Here is a 10,771-nt window from a genome sequence, read left to right as displayed (position 1 = left end):
TATATATATATATATTCCTTGAATCAGAAGTTATTCAGAGCTGACCCTTAGCAGATTTTCAGAAGCTGTAAATCACCTAGGAAATAGGAGGAGATTATCTTTCCTAGACATAGCATCTAGTAGATTGGAACTACAAGCCTTTACATCCACAGAATGACGTGTGTACACAACTCTGGAAATTATTTATGATAATGGTACCATAATGAACCAATATGTTGGTTGTTATCGAATATATTAAAGAATGCTCACTGAGAAAATTAATAAATGAAATGCCATTTCCACTGTTTTCTCATTTATAATTATATTCATATTTGTACTACACTTTTTTTGCATTACATTGCCTTGCTTCTCAACAATCAGTACTGTGAATTATATAGCATTCACTGTAAAATCAGAAGGTAATGTGAATTACATATTTTTCAAGCATATCATCAATCTTCTGAAACTTTCAAATACACACAAGCACAAATACAATTTTTAAAGATTGTTTTACTTCTCAGAAGAAACATTTTAATTCACAACCAGGAGAGGGTAACAGTGATGAATGGGACCCTCTAAAGATGATATCGCTGTACGCATCAAAACCTTTTTCCAATAAGGTGGAACAAAAACCTACTGACTGGGAAAGACATTTGACATGCCATCTCAGACAAGGGTCATAACAAAAGTTTACAGAATCCTTCAGGTGTTCCACAAGAAAAAGACTGATAATCCAATTACAAAATACACAAAGTAATGGAAAGACTTTTCACAGAGTAAGATATTTAGATATCTGATGGACACATGAAGTGATATTCAAAATCACCGGCAATAAGAGAAATGTAATTGAAATCACAATGAGATACCATCTTACCTCTGCATTAGTGGCAAAGTTTAGTAGGACACCAAGCAATAAATGTTGGAGTAGATATGGAAATCAACACTCTTGGCACCAGCAGCCAGGAAATTAAAAGACGTATTATTGCCATGGGAAAGTCTGCTGTTAGGGACCTCTCCAGGGTACTGAAGAGCAATGGTGTTACTCTGGAGACTAAGGTGTGCCTATTACAGGCCATGGTCTTTGCAATCACTATGCGTCAGAGAGTTAGACAATGACTAGGGAGGATAGAAGGAGAATTGATGCTTTTGAGCTGTGGTGCTGGAGAAGAGTATTAAATGTTACATTGACTGCTAAGAAAACAAACAGGTTCAACCCGGAGAGGGCTAAATCAGGCTGCTCTTGGAGGCAAGGATTCTGAGGCTTGGTGTGACATACTTCAAGGAGGTACCAGTCCTTGGAGAGGGGTATCATTGTAGGGACAGTGGAGGGACAGTGCAGGAGAGGAAGACCTTCTATGAGGTGGATTAATTCAGTGACTAGGCTAATCGGGGTAGGTGTGTCAGAGACAGTGAGATTGGCACAGGACAGAGCAGGGTTTAGGGCTATTGTACAGGTTCACTATGAGTCGCAAGCGACTTGATGGCACATAACAACAAAAAACAACAGATATGGAAAGGTTGGACCTTTAAAACCACTCTAGAAGGTGATTTGACATTTCTTCAAAAAGCTGAACATTGAAATTCCGTATGACCCAGCTATTCCACTGCTAGTAATATACTTTGAGGAATATAGAACTGAGAAACAAATGAACATTTGTATACTGATGTTCATAGCAGTGTTATTCACAATAGCAAGAAAATGAAGATAGCCCAAATGCCCAACCACAATCAAATGGACTGAGAAATTGTGGTACATTCACATGATGGAATACTATGCATTACTCAGAAGCAATGATTTTTTAAAATTTTAAACATTTTTAATGGGAAAGACTGGAGATTATTATGCTGAGTGAACTAACTATCATTAGGACAAATACTGATAAGACCATTATTGTAAAAGTAGGATTATTATTAAGATGTGTACTAAAGTTCACAAAAGCAAGGAGAGGAATCTCAAGGTAGCAGAAGGAATGAGAAACTGAAAGAATTGGGAAAATTCCAGTGGGACCTGAAAAGGTGGAGTAATGATGGCCATGGATAAATGGTGGTTAATTTTGTAAAACGCAATATATGGGACTAATAATATGAAACACAATGTGAATAGAGGAATGCATAAAACATAATGCATGTAACTTTTGCATGTAACCAATCTAAAAAGAACATTTTTGTTTTGCACACATATGTTGAAATTGCCAAGTAGAAATTCTGTGAAACTAAGCTTTGACATGTAATCATATTTGTCAGTGTGATCCAACAACCCTTCAATATGACACGCACACCACCATGAACTTCGATTAGTTCTAATTTAATGACAATCACTTCTTTAAAAATGACCTGACTTACTGATTGATGAGTAAGCTGAATTGACTCTACCAGTCCCCTTAATTTTGGCCAACAAGTAACAAACAGATGGTAACACATTTCAATCAATTCAGATTTGGATTAAAATCAAATAACAGCCTTCTATTTAGAAATTTCAGTGATTTTACTAAAAACTTTTCTTCCTAGGTGTATTTTTTCAAATACCTATTTTTCATGACTATGAAGAAAATTGTTACTGATGAACACTTATTAAGATACATGTCTCATATATGCACCATTGATTAAGAATTTTTAAAATATAATTGGAAAATGGCATACAAATAAAGTAATATTTTCTAGACTAAAATAAAAACATGTGGTGAGAATCCTTGTCTTCTTGACGTTGAGCCTCACTCAATCAATATTGGAGGCTGCAGTCCTTGACCCTCTGCAGCAAGTGCTTAAGGTCCTCCTCAGTTTCAGCAAGCAGAGTTGTGTCATTTGCATAAAGCAGATTGTTGATGCATCTTCCACCAGTCCTGACACCACACTTCTCCTCTTGGAGCCCAGCCTCCTGGATAATGTGTTCTGAATACAGGTTGAAAAGGTATGGAGACAGGACACATCCCTGGTGTATGCCCTTCCCAATTTTGAACCATGCAATGTTTCCTTGTTCTGTTCTGATGACTGCCTTCTGGTCCAAATATAGGTTTCACATTAGCATGATCAAGTGTTCTGGGATTCCCATTCTTCTCAGAGTCAGCCACAGTTTGTGATGAAACACACAGTCAAACACCTTTGCATAATCAATGAAACACAGATATGCATTCCTCTGGTATTCCCTGCTTTCAGCTAAGATCCATCTAACAATAGAGATTGTTCACAGCTTCAGTTTGCTTGGCTCCACAGTCAACACTCTCGCCACCAGTAGCCAGGAAATTAAAAGGTGCATTGCCATGGGGAAGTCTGCTGATAGGTACCTCTCCAAAGTACTGAAGAGCAATTGGTGTCTCTCTGGAGACTAAGATGCATCTGATACAGGCCCTGGTGTTAGCTATCACTTGTTATGCATCAGAGAGTTGGACAGTGACTATGGAGGATAGAAGGAGAATTGATGCCTTTGAGCTGTGGTGCTGGAGAAGAGTATTGAGGGTACTATGGACTGTTAGGAAAACAATCAGATTCATTCTGGAAAGGGTTAAACCGGGCCATAGTCTTTGTAATTACTTGCTATACATCAGAAAGCTAGACGATGACTAGGGGTGATAGTAAGAGAATAGATGCATTTGAGCTGGGGTGCTGAAGAATATGCCATAGACTCCCAGAAGAACAAATATGTTTGTGCTAGAGAGGGTGAAACCAGGCTGCTCCTTGGAGGCAAGGATTATGAAGCTTCTTCTGACATATTTCGGGCATATTGTAAGGAGGGACCAGTCCTTGGAGAGTGGCATTATGCTTGGGAGGGTGGAGGGACAGCACAAGAGAAGAAGAATCTCAACGAGATTAATTAATTCAGTGACAAGAGTTACGAGGATAGGTGTGTCAGAGACAATAAAGTTGGCACAGGATAGAGCAGGGTTCACAGCTATTGTATATAGGGTTGCTATGAGTCACAACTCAGCTACTTCATGGCACATAACAACAACAATAGCTGTGGTGGCCTAATGGTAAGAATCTGTGCTGCATTCCCAAAGGCACACACTTCAAATGCATCAGCTGCCCATCAAAGAAGTATGGGCAGTCTCTTGCCATGCATTAACTTTCTCTGAAAACCCAGTGTAGGGTCAGCTATGAGTCAGTTATTATTCCACAGCAAAGAACAAAAATAGTATTTTAAGTGGTATATGATGAGTGTCAAAATAAAAAAAAATGATCCTTGAGTGTATACTTATAAATAAACTCACATTAACTGTGATAATATTTGATTTATGAATGTGAATAGAGACATAAGTATTAGTAAAACATTTAAATAGGCAATTATTGCTAGATGAAAAAATATATTTTGTAGGTTAATTTATGTACACAGCTATACCAAAAATCATTATCCTGATTGCAGGTGTGTTAGGAAAAGATATTATTTTTTTGTAGAATTTAAAGGCACTATAAATCTTTTCCTTTAATATTGAAAGGACTGCGTTTTGCACAGAAGGACATAACGTGATGTCTTTGACAGTGTTCTTCATAATTCTTTTAAAATGCAGTAAATGATATTCTATCTGCATCATTAGGTTACTGTACTACACTGTCCTTTGGGAATATGCTTTTGCTATCATTTCTAGTTGTAATTACTTCTCACAAAAACCACAGGAGCTTATTGAAATGACTTGATGTGTGAAGGTTGAGAAGACAATGCCTATGATCACTGTAAATAACTACAGCTTGATTGTATGGAATGTTTATGTCACATAAACTCACCCATACAGGGTGCTGTGTTTCTGAGCATGATTTTCGGATGCTATCAGAATTTATGATTGACTTTTTCTGTCAGTTCCTGATGTGGAGACATCGTCTATCACTCCATTCAAGAACTTTTTGTGATGGCTTTGTTGAAAATTTGACTATTTAAATCTATATTGTGAATTGTAGCACATTATTGCATTGTCCTCACTAACTGCCAGTAGCACTTCTTCCTCACAAATGACAACAAAAGTCTATCTCTGGATAATGACAAATATTCTGTGAAGCAAAGTCAACACTCATTTAGAACCACTGCATAACTTTGCTCTCTATATTCTATGTGTATCTGTTTTTATAACAGAATTTTCGGGAGAATCTTGTTTTTTTTTGTTAGATATTCACAAGTAGTTCACAATTTACAGTGATTACCTATCTAATAAAAGAGGATTTTGCTGCTTAGCCATCTGCAAAATCTCTGCTGCCCTCAATCTCATTGTTAAACTTTGTATCCATCTATTTTGCTGAGGGTCTTCCTGTTTTCCTCTAACCCTCTACTTTCTATCAAGTGTGGTAATTTTTACAGAGATTGACTCTGTTGTTGTTGTTGTTATGTGCCCTGGAGTTGCCTTTATTACCATGACAATTTAAAGGTATCAATGATAGAAGAAGACTTGCTGCCTTTGTGCTATCTTGTTGGAGAAGAGTATTGAATATACCATGGACTGCTAGGAGAATGAACAGACCTAAAACCTGCTCTAACTTGTGCCAATCTCACTGTCTCTGACATGCCTACTCCTATTATCCCAGTCACTGAATCAATCCACCTCACAGAGGGTCTTCCTCTCCTGCACTGTCCCACCCTCCAAAGTATGACGTCCCTCTTCAAGGACTGGTTCCTTCTTGGAACATGTCCAAATATGTAAGACAAATATGTAATTCTCCTTCAGAATCCTTGTCTCCAAGGAGCAGCCTGGTTTCACCCTCTCTAGGAAAAACCTGTTCATTCTCCTGGCAGTCCATGGTACATTCTATTCTTCTCCAACACCACAGCTCAAAGTCAACAATTCTCCTTCTATCATTGAGGCCTTTGAATTGTCATGTTAATAGAGAGCACTGCATGTACCATGGATTGCCAAAATAACAGACAAATTTATCCTGGAGGAAATGTGACTAAAGGGCTCCTTAGAGGCAACAATGACAAAACTTCCTTTCAAATGTTTTGCCTGTGTTGTCAAGAGGTGCCAGTAACTGGAAAAAAAGAAAAACAAAAACCATCAATGAGATGGATTGATGTAATAACTACTATAGGATTGAGCATTGTAGATATTATGAGGCTGGCGCAGGATGATGCAAGGTATTAATTTGTTGTTCATAATATCATTATAAATCATAGCAAATTTAAAAAACATCTAACAACAATAACAAATATATACGGCCAAATTTTACATTGCCACTATTTTTAGAATATGTTGTTGTTGTTGTTGTTATGTGTCATCGAGTCGCTTGCGACTCATAGCGACCCTAGGTACAACAGCTCTAAACTCTGCTCTGTCCTGTGCCAATCTCATTGCCTCCAACACACTCATCCCGATTGCCCCAGTCACAGAATCAATTCATCTCCCAGAGGGCCTTCCCCTCCTGTGCCTGCCCTCCACCCTCCCAAACATGATGTCCCTCTCCAAGGACCGGTCTCTCTTACAACATGACCAAAGTATGTCAGACGAAGCCTCAGAATCCTTGCTCCAATGAGCAGTCCAGTTTAACCTTCTCCAGGATGAATCTGTTTGTTCTCTTAGCAGTCCATGGCACCTTCAGCACTCATTTCCAACACCAAAGCTCAAAAGCATCAATTCTCCTTCTAACCTCCTTGGTCATTGTCCAGCTCTCTGATGCATAACAAGTGATTGCAAAGACCATGGCCTGTACCAGAAGCACCTTTGTCTCCAGAAACACACCGTTGCTCTTGAGTACTTTAGAGAGATCCCTAACAGCAGACATTCCCATGGCAATATGTCTTTTAATTTCCTGGCTGCTGGTGCCAAGAGTGTTGATTGTGGATCCAGGCAAACTAAAGCTGTGAACAATCTCAATCTCTTTACCATCTAGCCTGATGCTGCCAATTGGTTCGGTGGTGAGAATCTTTGTCTTCTTGACATTGAGCCTCAATCCATATTGAAGGCTGCAGTCCTTGACCCTCAGCAGCAAGCGCTTCAGGTCCTCCCCAGTTTTCAGCAAGCAGGGTTGTGTCATCTGCATAACACAGATTGTTTATTGATCTTCCACTATCCTGATGCCACATTTCTCCTCAGAGCTCAGCCTCCCGGATGATCTGTTCCGCATACAGGTTGAAAAGGTATGGAGACAGGACACATCCCTGGCATACGCCCTTTCCAATTTTGAACAATGCAGTGTTCCCTTGCCCTGTTCTGACAGCTATATTTAATTTTTATATTTTTAAATTTAATATTGATTTGCTTTCAGTGTTCATATGTGTTGCGTTTCACACTATTCTTCGTTTACATTGTGTTTCATACAATCATTTCCTTTCATTATCTTTGCTGTTTTTGTTGTTGTTATGTGCCATCGAGTCCCTTGAGACTCATAGCAACACTATGTACAACATTCCTGAAACCTGCTCTATCCTGTTTTATCCTGCTCTAATCTTATTGTCTCTGATACACCTACCTTCATTACCCTAGTCACTGAATCAATTCATCTCATTGAGAATCATCCTGTCTTAATCTGTCTCTCCACCCTGCCAAGCATGATATCCCTCTCCAAGAACTGGTCCCTCCTTGTAACATGCCCAAAGTATGTCAGATGAAGCCTCAGAATCTTTGCCTCCAAAGAGCAACCTGGTTTAACCCGATCTAGAATGAACCTGTTTTTTTTTTTCTCCTAGAGCTTTAAAAAAAAAGTTATGTACATTTGCTTACAGAGTTCGTTTACATATTTTATCACACTTTTCTTCGTTCACATTGTGTTTTATACATTCCATCCCACGCACTGTGTTTTATAAAATCAATCACTGTTGGGCCTTACCCATCATTACTCTGTTTTTTCGGGTTCCCGCTGAACCTTGTGGTTTCACCCATACCTATCATCAACTCTCTACTCCCACCTTTCCTCTCCTTGGATCCCTATACACATTTTGCTAGTTATCCTTCTATTTTTGCTATAATGATTTTATGCCGTATTTGTTCTTTTGGGTCTGAGTTACTTCACTCAGCATAATGCTCTCCAGTTTCTTTACGTAGAACTTTTAAAAAATAATTGCTTTTGAGTGATGCATAGTGTTTCATTATGAAATGTCCCATAATTTCTCAATCCATTTGATTGTGGTTGGACTTTGTTTGTTTGTTTGCTTGTTTGCTTGTTTCCATGTTCTTCCAATGGTGAATAATGCAACTGTGGACATTGGTGTACAAATCTTTATTTGTGTCTCCATTCTAAATTCCTTGGTGTATATTCTTAGTAGTGGAATACCTGCAAGATATGGAGTATCTATGCTCAATTTTTTAAGGAAACAACAAACTACCTTCCAGAGTGGTCCTATTTTATAATCCCACCAACAGGGTATAAGAGTTCCCACCTCTCCACATTCTCTCTAATGTTAATTGCTTGCTTCCTTGCTACCTTTTGCCATTGCTACTGAGGTGAGATGATATCTTATTGTGGTTTTTATTTGCATCTCTCTAATTGCCAGTGATTTTGAGCATTTCTTCATGTGTTTGTTGGCCATCTACATGTCTCCCTCTGTAAAAATCTTTCCATGTCTTTCACCCATTTTGTAATTGAGCGATCAGGCTTTTTCTTCTGGAGGCCCAGTAGTAAGTATTCTATAAACTTTTGTTACGAGACCCTTGTCTTAGATGGCATTGTCAAATGTGTTTTTCTGGTTGGAAGATTTTCTTTTCACCGTGTTGGGAAAAGTTTATGATGCACATAGGGATTTCATCTTTAGAAGGATCTATTCATCAATTTAATTCTCTCCAGATTAGGCATTGCAGGCTGTGTCAGCCTCTTTATACCACGGACTAACTTGGTCCCAGCTTGTCTCTTACAAACTTTATGGTTTCGGGCTTTAATCCCAGGTCTCTGATCTACCTGGAGTTAATTTTTGTGTATGATGTGAGATGTGGATCTTTTTTCATCTTTCTACCAGTAGCAGTCCAGTTTTGCTACCATAATTTGTTGAAGAGCTTGTCATTTCCCCATTTGATAGGTTTATTTCCTTGTCAAATATGAGTTGCTCATAGATAGGTAAGTCCATTTCTGGATTCCTTTGTCTCTGGATTGGTGTGAGATCAGGAGTACTGACTTAAGCAGCTTATGTTTAGGAGAATCTCAAATCAGCTCTTCTTGCAGAAAGCTAAGGCAGTCTTTCCTCTGCTTGTATCTCTCCATCTCAAAGTCTCTTGTCCTATTTGTCAACTTGGATGGCCCCACAATGGTGGAGGCAAGGATCCTCAAATAGAGGGGCCTTTCTCCAGGGAAGTTTCAGTTGCTTCTCTGCATCACACACACCTGAGAGTGCTGGCTCTGGGGAAGAGTGTCTCACTTGATGGCACCTTCACTTCTGAATCCTTTTATACACTCTTACTTTTAAGAAGCATCTTAATGTCCTCAAATTGTACTAAAGAATATTATGCTAAATAGCACACAATCTAAAGAGAGTATCAAGAAATTTCCAAATAAGTAGATGAGACTTTCTTCTACAGTATTTTTAAGGGTATCAGAATTAAGTCTACACTATCAAATATCACTCTAGTCAAACTTTCCACACAGAAATGTAGGAGAATATGGGGATTAAAAGTTTCTCAACATTAAAGAGTAAAATTTCTATTGTAAGCTCCAGAACTTAAACTCATAATGGTCTAGTCAGAATCAATTCACATTTGACCTTCCAGCTCGTTATTCAATGCTGAATTCATATAGGAGGAGATTGCTTCTCTTCTACTTGCCAGTGGGGTATTCCAATTTCCAGAGAAGCTGGACCTTTGGCCTGTCAGTGGAAATCTCTAAATACCATGCCACCAGGTCTCCCTGCTGTAGGAGTCCTCTTCATAGCAGAAAATCATGCTAGAGAGAACTTCATCAGCATCTTTTTTTTTTAAGTTAAAAAGAAAAAAAATACTTTCTCTTAATTTTAAAATTTCCTGAATTTTATCCTGCATTATTATGTAAATAAATTATGTAGTTTATGAATCCTATGAAATACAACACAAGATTCCTCATATATATCACACATATGTATTCTGTGGTGAGATTTACATGGCTTCAACTTCTTTCATACTTTTGAATATTACAAAGTGAAATAAAATGTCTCTGTATGATTTTTCATTAAACACAGCTATCTGAAGATGTCACACTGGAGTCCTGATAGCATAGCGGTTGAAGGTATCAAATTTATTACAGTAGAATGATTAAATCACACATGGTATAAATGATGTTAGCTCATCATTCAGGTATTTACACTATTCACCCAGGTGGATGTCAGTTTCAACTAGTTGAGATGTGACTTGTGAAATTTATGTAGCTCAGATTGGCCTTTTTTCTGCTACGTTTGCTTTCAGTCATGAAACTTCCAGTGTTTAAACTTTAAGCTTGGGTTGGTTTATACAGTCACAATGTAGAGGTTCAGAATATACTGGGTAAAAATTTAAAACCAGTATTTTCAAGTTTCTTTGTTCTGAAACGGCCTATGTGCAGTATTAGATACATTTTTAGACTACAGAAATATATTATGATGATTAGCAATAGTTTTACAAAAGATCAAAAATTAAACAATTTGTCAAGTATATTCAAATGCATAGATTGAAATAGGTAAAAGATTTTTAGGTGCAATCTAATCCAAATAAAAACATTCCTGAATACATTTATTACAAAAAATGACAGGAGTGTTTAAAGGGAACGTCAGAGTGTCAAAGATTTATTTGTAAATCAACTACTATGTAAACAAAATGGTTCTGATAGCTTTGATAACAACTGTCTAACACAGAAGGAACACAACCAGAATACTTACTTATATCAGAAACAAATCATCCTGTCCAAATGTTTGGTAAGTGAATCATAAAATTTTTGAGAAAGCAGG

At 37.8% G+C, this 10,771-nt stretch overlaps 1 pseudogene; it reads right to left on the bottom strand.

Annotated features, from left to right (window-relative positions):
- LOC102854881 overlaps positions 1-7,772 on the bottom strand; it is an 89,014-nt pseudogene extending 81,242 nt beyond the window's left edge.
- Positions 7,773-10,771: the final 2,999 nt, after the last annotated feature.

The sequence above is a fragment of the Elephantulus edwardii genome, unplaced genomic scaffold, assembly GCF_000299155.1.
Source record: "Elephantulus edwardii isolate Elephantulus edwardi_28Jun2011 unplaced genomic scaffold, EleEdw1.0 scaffold00205, whole genome shotgun sequence".
Classification (NCBI taxonomy): Eukaryota; Metazoa; Chordata; class Mammalia; order Macroscelidea; family Macroscelididae; genus Elephantulus; species Elephantulus edwardii.
This window is presented reverse-complemented; position numbering and strand designations above follow the sequence as displayed.